General features: G+C 56.6%; 1 protein-coding gene across 2 annotated transcripts in view; it reads left to right on the top strand.

The window, feature by feature from the left end:
• Window positions 1-385: 385 nt before the first annotated feature.
• RPH3A (rabphilin 3A) overlaps window positions 386-10,178 on the top strand; it is a 247,979-nt gene continuing 238,186 nt past the window's right edge. For both annotated transcript variants that reach the window (XM_051826562.3, XM_051826564.3), the window contains exon 1: window positions 386-612. The gene's annotated coding sequence lies outside the window, so the exon portion shown is untranslated. The remainder of the gene's footprint in view (window positions 613-10,178) is intronic.

The following is a 10,178-nucleotide window of genomic DNA, read 5'->3' on the forward strand; positions in this document are numbered from 1 at the left end:
CGGCCTTGGGGGTGCAGGTCCTGCTGGCCCCCATAACTGATTTTCGGAGATGCACAGATTCTTCCCATGCTGTCAACAGCAGCTCCGGTCTCATTTGGGCCGCAGAGAGATGAGTAAAACGGCTGCAAGTCCAGGCGAGGAAAACCCGCACCTGCGGCCAAGGCTCCCTTCAGACCCCATAGATGGGGGTCTCCCACACCTGCACCCAACAGCCCTCCTCCATTTCCCTGGAGGGTCTGTAGAAGAGGGGGGAGGGGTCCAGGGACAGCAGGTGCCTGTGGCCCAGGCGCTAAAGCCCACGGTGGTTTTTGGAGGGTCAGCAAAATAAAGGAATGGTGCAGCATGGGGGAGCAGAGAGCGCACCCGCAGGACCAGCAGGTGGCGGCGACCGGGACCCCGGGTCTCGGCTCACGACCGGCTTCGCAGCGTCCCCCGGGTGGGCGAGGCCAGGACGGCGCGCGGGTCCCGCGTGGCCGGGCAGCGCGCGCGGCAGGTGCGGCGGCGGCCGAGGGTCACGAGCAGTAGCTGTGCCGCGGCGTTGGCGGCGACACCGCTGGCGGCGGCACCGCTGAAGGCGGCCGGGAGACGCGGCTCCCCCCACGCTGCGGGCCGGTAAGCCGGGCAGGGGACGTGAGTGCGGGACCCGCGGGACGCGGCCCCCGGAGCTGATCTACCGCGGGCCGGGGGCGGTCCCTGCAGAGGTCCGCTGGGGGGCCGCTCCCGCAAGCTGAGAACAGGTGGTCGCGGGGCGCCCGGCGACCACAGGGAGTCGGTGTGCACCTTCCTCCGCGCCCCGGGCCAGGCCTGATCGGGGGTCTTCCCGAGGAGGAGGAGGAGGAGGAGGAGGAGGAGGAGGAGGAGGAGGAGGAGGAGGGGAACCCGGGACACTGTGGCCTCCGCAGCCGGGAGGACGAAGTCTGCGGGCCTTGCGCTTCGGCCGCTCCCGGTTCACGGCCCCTGAACGACCCTCCCCGGCCCCACCCACAGGCTGCGCGCCCCCCGGAGGGCCCTGCGCATCTGCATCCCTGCCGCACCTTGGACTCCCATTTCCCGGACGGGGCCGCTGAGGAGCGAGCTTCACCCCCGCGCTCGGCCCTGCGGGTGGGGAGGGCTGGGCTCCCCGCCACACAGATCCAGGCCCGGGGCTCTGAGGAAGAGACCCAGACAGGAAGGCTGAACATAAGTAACATCACCTTCAGCTTTTTTTTTTTTTTTTTTTTTTTTTTTTTTTTTAAGATTTATTTATTTATTTGAAAGAGTTACACAGAGAGGAGAGGCAGAGAGAGAGAGAGGTCTTCCATCCGCTGGTTCACTCCCCAGTTGGCCACCACAGCTGGAGCTGTGCCGAATCTGGAGCCAGGAGCCAGGAGCTTCTTCTGGGTCTCCCACGCGGGTGCAGGGGCCCAAGGACTTGGGCCATCTTCCACAGCCTTCCCGGGTCATAGCAGAGAGCTGGCTCGGAAGTGGCGCAGCCGGCGTCCACAGGGGATGCCGGCACTGCAGGCAGTGGCTTTACCCATTACAGTGCTGGCCCCTACCTTCAGCTTTTGACAGTTCATTTAAAAAGACGTCTTAGGATGAAAAGTTTTAAACCTACAGGAAAGTAGAGGAACTCATAAAATAACCTTTTTTTTTTTTTTTTAAGTCTGCAAAGGGCTAAATGCAAATGGTCCCTGTTAGATCCTTTTAGGCCATGGAGGCCATGAAACTGGGTGCAGACAGCGCCTAGGGGCTGGTGGGCTGGGTGTGGCCAGCAGAAACCAGGCCACTGGCCTCTCCGCCCAACTTACCAGAGTCCACCTGGTGCTGGGCACCTTCCCCAACAAGCAGTTTACCCAGGGACTGCCATTCAAGCTCTGGGCAGACTGAACCCTCTCCCTCATTGCCAATCTATTCCGTCCTCTGCACTCTGACCAAAAGTCTTCTCTGCTTTTAACTAGCTGCCTCCTTGCCTCCTTAGAGCCCTAAAGAATCCCCAATCTAAAGATCTCCAATTCCCCCCCGCCAAGACGTGCTTATTTGAATGGCAGAGTGACACACACACACACACACACACACACACACACAGAGAGAGAGAGAGAGAGAGAGAGAGAGCTTCCACCTGCTAGTTCACTCCCCAGATGACTGCAATGGCTGGGTCTAGGCCAGGCTGAAGCCAGGAGCCTGAAATTCCATCTGGGTCTCCCACATGGGTGGCAGCTTCCACTGGCTTTCCCAGGCACATTAGTGGGGAGCTGGTTCGAGTCCTGGCTGCTCCACTTCTGATCCAGCTCTCTGCTATGGCCTGGGAAAGCAGTAGAGGATGGCCCAAGTCCTTGGGTCCCTGTACCCATGTGGGACTCTGGGAGGAAGCTCCTGGCTCCTGGCTTTGGATTGGCTCAGCTCTGCTGTTGGGGCCATCTGGGGAGTGAAAAAATGGATGGAAGACTTGCTGGTGCGGCAGCTCAATAGGCTAATTCTCCACCTGCGGCACCGGCACACTGGGTTCTAGTCCTGGTCAGGGCACCGGGTTCTGTCCCGGTTGCCCCTCTTCCAGGCCAGCTCTCTGCTGTGGCCAGGGAGTGCAGTGGAGGATGGCCCAAGTGCTTGGGCCCTGCACCCCATGGGAGACCAGGAGAAGCACCTGGCTCCTGCCTTCGGATCAGCACGGTGTGCTGGCCTCAGCGCGCCGGCCGTGGCGGCCATTGGAGGGTGAACCAACGGCAAAGGAAGACCTTTCTCTCTGTCTCTCTCTCTCTCACTGTCCACTCTGCCTGTCAAAAAATAAAAAAATAAAAATAAAAAGGAAGACCTCTCTCTCTCTCTCTCTGTCCTTCAAATAAATAGAATAAATCTAAAAAAAAGAAAGAAAGAAAGAAAGAAAACTTTCTTTCCATCGTGCTGCAGAACCATTGTGAACACCTTCCTGCCTTTCCTTTTAGTCTTAACAGATTTATTTGAGATGCGGAAGAGAGACCTTCCATTGGCTGGTTCACTTCCCAAATGCCTGAAACAGCCAGGGCTGGGCCAGGCCAAGGCGAGGAGCCTGGAGCTCCATCCGGGTCTCCCACATGGGCGGCCTGAGCACTTGAGTTTACACCTGCTGCCTCCCAGGTGCACATCAGCAGGAAGCTGGAATTGGAAGCAGGAGATTCAGGACTCCAACCAGGCACTGCAGTATGTGATATGCGTGTCCCCCGCAGGGCCTGACCCCTGTGCTGACGCCCAATGCCAATGTGTCCTGTTGCTGTGTGGCCTCGGGGCCTGGGTCTCTCACCCACACAATTGCAGGGCTGCATCAACCCGAGGTTGGTGGGCGGGGACTCAGGCTGGTGATGGCTGCCACACATGGGGAAATCCAGGCTCAGCCAAGTCACCTTCATCACAGGAATCAGCAGGTGCCTGCTGGCTGTCATGGGGGCAGTGCCCGAGTGTCCTGTGTTGGGGTTTCTGGGAATGGGCTTATCGGAGCCTCAGCGGGGACACCTCAGGGAACCGCGGGATGGAAACGAGGGAAGTGGATGTTTTACCTGGACACCCGTGCTCTCAGCACTGTCGTTTCTTTTATTATTATTATTATTGTTATTATTTTTTTGACAGGCAGAGTGGAGAGAGAGAGAGAGAGAGAGAAAGGTCTTCCTTTTGCTGTTGGTTCACCCTCCAACGGCCACCGCGGCCGGTGCATCGCACTGATCCGAAGCCAGGAGCCAGGTGCTTCTCCTGGTCTCCCATGCGGGTGCAGGGCCCAAGTACTTGGGCCATCCTCCACTGCACTTCCCTGGCCACAGCAGAGAGCTGGCCTGGAAGAGGGGCAACCGGGACAGAATCCGGCACCCTGACCGGGACTAGAACCCGGTGTGCCGGCGCCGCAAGGCGGAGGATTAGCCTAGTGAGCCGCGGCGCCGGCCAGCACTGTCGTTTCTTTCCCCCTCACCTGCTACCTGCACTTCCGGGCTCAAGGCAGTTGCTGGGGTTTCAGATCTTGGAGCTGAACAAACACCTTGAACTTTGGTCTGGAAGAATCTGATTGGCCTAGCCAGGGCCACATGTCCATCTCTGGTCTCATCTGGGGGTGTGGTCTGAGCACTGGGCCCTGGGGCCCACCAGGATGGGTGAGTGCTGCCGGTGTCAGTTCTGTGAGATGCTCCAAAGCCAAGGACAGGGTCCCTTCTAGGGGCACGGCAAGAGCCTGTGCCATGGGATTCACAAAGGACTTCAAAGAAATTTCTTGTGCTTTTTGTCACATGGTTTTCCCAGGAAGGAGTAGACAAAATTGAGGCTCCCCAGGGGAGCCAGTTATTGTTGGAGGCTTTGAGGTGGGTGCATGGTATGCATGTGTGTGTGTGTGTGTGCCCGCGTGCCCGCGTGTGCATGGTGTGTGCATGTGTGCCCATGTGTGTGGCATATGTGTATGTATGTGTGCACCTGCGTGTGCACTCCCACGTGTAGAGATGGTGATGACAATGAGTTTTGGCCATTTTATTTATTTTTTTTGGACCATAGATATTTTCTTCCTTTTTCAATAAATTATAAATACTTTTTCCATTTATCGACGTTCATTAAAGAACTTCCAGAATTGCTTATTCTTCTTTGTTCTCCAGGGATCTTTCACTCACAGAGCAGGTCGCCATCTCATATTTTCCATCCCAGGGCTCCCATGCGTTCCCTGTGGGCCTCAATTAGACGTCCACGGTGCTCTTCGCATTTCTCAATGCACACATCACGCGCCTTCTTAGTCCCTGGGCAGGCGCAGTGGGGCTTTGGTGGCTCCTTCTGGGGCTGGGACAGGGAAGGGCTTGTGGTTGCCAGACCCGGGATCTTTCTTTCTTTCTCTTCTTCTTTTTTTTTTAAGATTTTTATTTATTTATGTGAGAGGTAGAGTTATAGACAGTGAGAGGGAGAGACAGAGAGAAAGGTCTTCCTTCTGTTGGTTCACTCCCCAAATGGCTGCAGTGGCCGGAGCTGCGCTGATCCAAAGCCAGGAGCCAGGAGCTTCTTCCAGGTCTCCCACACGGGTGCAGGTGCCCAAGGACTTGGGCCATCTTCCACTGCTTTCCCAGGCCGCAGCAGAGAGCTGGATTGGAAGAGAGGCAGCCGGGACTCGAACCGGTGCCCATATGGGATGCCGGTGCCACAGGTGGAGGATTAACCTACTGCACCACGGTGCTGGCCCTGGACCCAGGAGCTTTCGCGCTGAAAGCTGCTACTAATGCAGACACCCTAAACTCTCCCAGCCTCTGCAGAGCCGATTTCATTTTATTTCATGGTTTCCTACATGGGGATATAAACTCAGGAGTAATTCCGGTGCCGGCCTGCACAGCCTCACCTCCCACTACCCCTTGGCCCCCATTTCTTTCATTTTTCTCAACAGCTCAAGTGGGGGGTCAAAAGGGGTGAGTGATGAGGCAGAGGAGTCTGAGGACTCGACATCTCAGTCCTGTTTTGGGATCAGCGAGCTCTGAGGGTCCCCCAGGGAAGTGGAACTTCAACTTGAGATGTGGCTGTGCTTGCTGACGGGCAGGTTCCCGGGTCTCCCTGAAGAGTTGGGGGTGGGGTAGGGGGAGGCTGACAGGGACAAGTGCCCCGGGATGTCTGATGCTCGTCTGTGGGTTGGTCCATGTTCTCACTTCCGAAATGTCCAAGGAAAGGAAGCATGTGGGTGAGGTGGGGGGTGAGGAGCGCAGGGCCCCGTCCCTTCTCCCCTCTGCTCCAGCCTCTGGCCCTGCGGCGACAGCTGCAGTTTCCCTGTTGGAGATGAAGCAATGAACCAGAGAAACCAAGTGCCAGCCCCAGGGGGCTTTTATACCTGCAGGGCGACAGCCGATAAAGTTAGCTAATAAATAACGGAGAGACACTTGCAGGCTGTGTGCTCTGCAGAGAAGGAAAGCCGGGGGGAGGGGACAGAGACGATGAGGGGAGGGGGAATGGCGGGTTCTCTGAAAGGCGTTTGAGCTAAGCTCCCGGTGCACACAGGGAGTAGGAAACTGTGTGGGGAAGATATTCCAGCAAAAGGGCACGGCAAGGTCAAAGGCACTGGGGCAGGCCCGAGCTGCAAGCATTCCAGGAAGGTCCTGCAGGGGACAGAGGTTCGCCAGCCAGGGCGAGAGCCGTGAGATCCTCAGGTCCGAGAGCTGTGAGATCCTCAGGTCCGGACGCACAGCCTCGCCCGTGACCTTGTACAAGGCCTTGATCGTAGTCAGGTGTTCGCATCCCATTTTCCGTGTGATGGAAGCCACTGCCCTGCTTGGTTGTTGCCACAACCCTCTGAGGAAGGTCTGATTATTTGTATCCACTTCACTGTTGGGAGGAGGCTTAGAAAGAGGGAGGCGTTGGCAGCTTGCCAGTGGGAGTACTCGGATGTGAGTGACAGGTGCCTGGGGAGTCTTGCTGCCCCCCCCCCCCCCCAGTGCTACTTCCCAGGATCCCGGGAGCCCCCTGTGGAATTCCGCCAGGCAGTTCCCTTGTGGGGCTACTGTGGGGTTGGTAGGAAGCGTTTAGGCCACTCGCCGGCCGTCTCCTCCTGGTTAGGACTCTGCGTTGTGTACAAGGGGAAGGTTATCCCTGCACCTGCGATTCATTTCACTGAGTTCCGAGAAAAAAGAGTGAAAGTGCTCTGTAAAAATACGCATTGCAACATGAGCACTGTGGGGTGTTATTTCACAGGCCCTCAATTTGATTTGATCTCCTTCCTTTTTTAAAAATGTATTTGAAAGGCAGAATGACAGAGAAGAAGATTTTCATCTTATGGTTCACTCCCTATATGGCTGCAACTACCAGGGCTGTCCAGACAGAAGCCAGGAGCCTGGAGCTCCATCCAGGTCTCCCACATGGGCAGCAGAGGCCCAAACACTTGGGCATCTCCCACTGCCTTCCCAGGCACATTAACTGGGAACTGGATTAGAAGCAGAGCAGCTGGGACTTGAGCTGGTGCTGTTTATGGGACGTCACTGTACCACAGCGCTGGCTCCAATCTGCTTCCCCAGAGAAAGGAGGGGGGAGCCCCTTCTAACTTCTGGGAATTAAAAAATCTCATTTAATCAACTTTTGGGTTTAAGGGAAATCAACCTGATTTCAAAATACCTACAGAAAGAGGTATTAAAAATATTTATTGGGACCATCAGAATATAGCCAGTGCAGTGTGTAAAGGCAAAAATCATAGTATCCATACTTAAAATACACTTCTTTTGAGAGTGAAAATAGAACATAGTGATGAAACTTGGGCTTTGGAGTCAGACTTGGGTTGAAATCTGAGCTGTGTGATCTTTGATGACTGACTTAACTTCTCTGATCTTGGTTCTACCATCTATGAAATGGCAATAGTAGTATCTGTCTGATAGAATTTTGCGCTCACTCTTTCCTCTCTCTGGAACGTCTGCCTTGCATGATCGGCTCTCTTATTTCATTCAGGTTTTTGCACAAACGTCACAAATCTTACTGCTTTATTTTTCTTTTTTTTTAAAAGATGTATTTTATTTATTTGAAAGACAGAGGTACAGAGAGAGGTAGAGACCAAGACAGAGGTCTTTCATCCGCTAGTTCACTCCCCAGATGGCCGCAAGGGCCGGAGCTGGGCCAGTCTGAAGCCAGGAGCTTCTTCCAGGTCTCCCATGCGGGTGCAGGGGCCCAAGGACTTGGCCAACATTTACTGCTTTCCCAGGCCACAGCAGAGAGCTGGATCAGAAGAGGAGCAGCCGGGACTAGAACCGGCTCCCACAGGGATGTCGGCGCTTCAGGCCAGGGCTTTAACCCGCTGTGCCACAGCGCCGGCCCCGATGCTTCATTTTTCCTTGTCTTGTTTAGAACTCCCTGACTGGATATCGTGTGCTTACTTTTTGTTTGTTTCCCTTGATAGAGGTCATCAGAGGGAGAGGAGAGACTTGGTCTTGGTCACTGCTGAACTGCTGGGAGCTGCGCCAGTGTCCGGCACCCGACAGCATTTAGTTCTCCTCTGTGTACCGAATGCCTGGTGTGTGGCGGCCGGGCCGAGCGAGGGCTGACAGCGAGTCTGTGAGCCGTGCGCTGAGGGAGCCCTCCGCGCTGTAGGGAGTCGGGGGTGTGCTACAAGGTGAGCCCTTGCTGCAAGATGATCTCTTTCCAAATCTCCTTTAGAATTTTCTCGAGGGAAGGGATGGTGCCTTTGGAAGTTCTGTGTCTCCTCCTGCCCCAGCCCCAGAGGAGGCGTGCTGAGGCAGCTGAGCAAATGCTTTCCCTGGGGGTGCGGAGGGATTTGGAAGTGAGACTTGCGCTGAGCACAAAAGCAGGTGCTTGCGGCTGGCTGGCGTTGTGGCGTAGTGGTCAGATGCTGGCGTCCCGTATCAGAGCAGGGGTTCAAGTCCCGGCTGCCCCACTTCCCATCCAGCTCCTTGCTAACGCACCTGGGAAAGCAGCAGCAGACGGCCCAAGTGCTTGGGTCCCTGCCACCCTTGTGGGAGACCAGGATGGAGCTCCTGGCTCCTGGCTTTGGCCTGGCCCAGTCCTGGCCATCATGGCCATTTGGGGAGTGAACCAGCAGATGGAAGATTGTTCTCTCTGTGTCACTGTCACTCTGCCTTTCAAATAAATTAAGTGAATCTTTAAAAGAAGGTGCTCATTATTTGTTGAAAAATGAATGAGCAGAAATGATCCTTTGAGGTGCTGTTGAGTGGAACAGGCTGTAGCAACGTGGGTTGAGTTGAACAGTGAGCAAAGCTGGGTGCACCACAGAGAGGCTGCAGGGCCCCTGCTCGCTCGCTTGCCCTCGTCCTGGCCTGTTCTTCCTTGGCAGGTGCACTTTGCCTGCCCCTCCCCGCCCCGGGCATGGTAGAGACCTTTTTCTGCTGTGCCCTTGGGGCTGTGAACCCAGACCCCACCCTGCCCTCACCAGGAAGCGGGGGGACTCAGGGAGGCCGACGGGCAACCTGGCAATGATGCTACCATGATGTGCCCTGGGGGGGTGTCACTCCGCAGGGGCTGTAGTTCAGCGGGGGGAACCTGGGAGGCTTCTTGCAGCAGCAGCTTCTAGTGTGAGATCTGAATGAGGGAGGCAGAAGGAGGACAAGAGGAGAAAGGGGTGGGGTTTTGGGGGGAGAGTGTCCTAGGCAGAAGGAAAAGCAAGTGCAAAGGGCCGGAGGCAGGAGAAAGCTGGGGTGTTGGTGCGGTTGGAGGAGAGGAGAGGGACAGCGAGGGTGTTGTGGGGCATCCGTGGAGGCCCTTCTGGGAGGAGCTGTAGCACAAGGCCCTGTCCCAAGCCTCAGGTGCTCCTTCCTGCCTCCCGACCTCGCTCCTGGGCTCCTCCCTGGGCTGTGCTTCCTCTCGAACCCCCGACAACATGCCGAGTTCCCCATCACCGCCGCACCCCACCCACGCCGTCAACACTTCTGCACCTGCTGTTCCCCTGCCTGGGATTCTCACCTTTGAGGATTCACCTGGCCCCCTCCCAACTCGGGCCACAGCTGCCTCCTCGGAGCAGGCCCAACCCAGGGTCCCCCTCCCGTTGTAGCCTTCTCCAGCAGTGAGCGCCCCCGGCACCATCCGCCCTATGAGTGAGCGCAGGGACTTGGTAGCCCCCGAGCACGTTGGACAGGACTTCTCACTGAGGGCATCACGAGGAGCTCGGGTAGGAGCAGGATTTATGGGGCAGTGAGAGAGGAGCCCGTTCATGTGTGAGTGGGGGCCGCCCTATGCCGCAAAGCACCCATCAGCCAGCGGGCTTCCCAGAGAGGTGGGCGGGAGAAGAAAGACTGCCTGGAGGCCCCAACCATGGTCTGTGGCCCAGGGGGCTCCCCCCATTCTCAGCCCCTCTCACGAAACAGCTCACAGGTGTCAGCCACCTGGGAAGCACGGGGCACCCCCGTAAATCTCAGGCGGAGCTGACTCTCCATCCTCATGGCTTCCCCCCTTCTCAGTTCTGGATGAGACGCAGGGGCGTCTTGGGAAGGCGGGTGTCTTTGATTGACAGATACAGAGAGAACCAGCAGGGCCTGAAGTGAGCATCCAGCTCCCTCAGACCTAGCTAGCTGCCTGCCTATCCACACCATGCCACCCAGAAGATGCCTCATAAAGACAGAGAGCACTATTAACACGGCAGGGCCGGCCTCCTGCTTGCTTTGCAGACTTTACCTCTTCATTTACATAACACCCAGTTCTTCATCTACTGTGATCAACCACTTCAGTGATGCCGGAACAGGCTCAGAGAGGTCAACAGAGTGGGCCCAAGTCAC

The sequence above is a fragment of the Oryctolagus cuniculus genome, chromosome 21, assembly GCF_051225735.1.
Source record: "Oryctolagus cuniculus isolate XC-2025 breed Fujian yellow rabbit chromosome 21, ASM5122573v1, whole genome shotgun sequence".
In the NCBI taxonomy this organism is placed as follows: Eukaryota; Metazoa; Chordata; class Mammalia; order Lagomorpha; family Leporidae; genus Oryctolagus; species Oryctolagus cuniculus.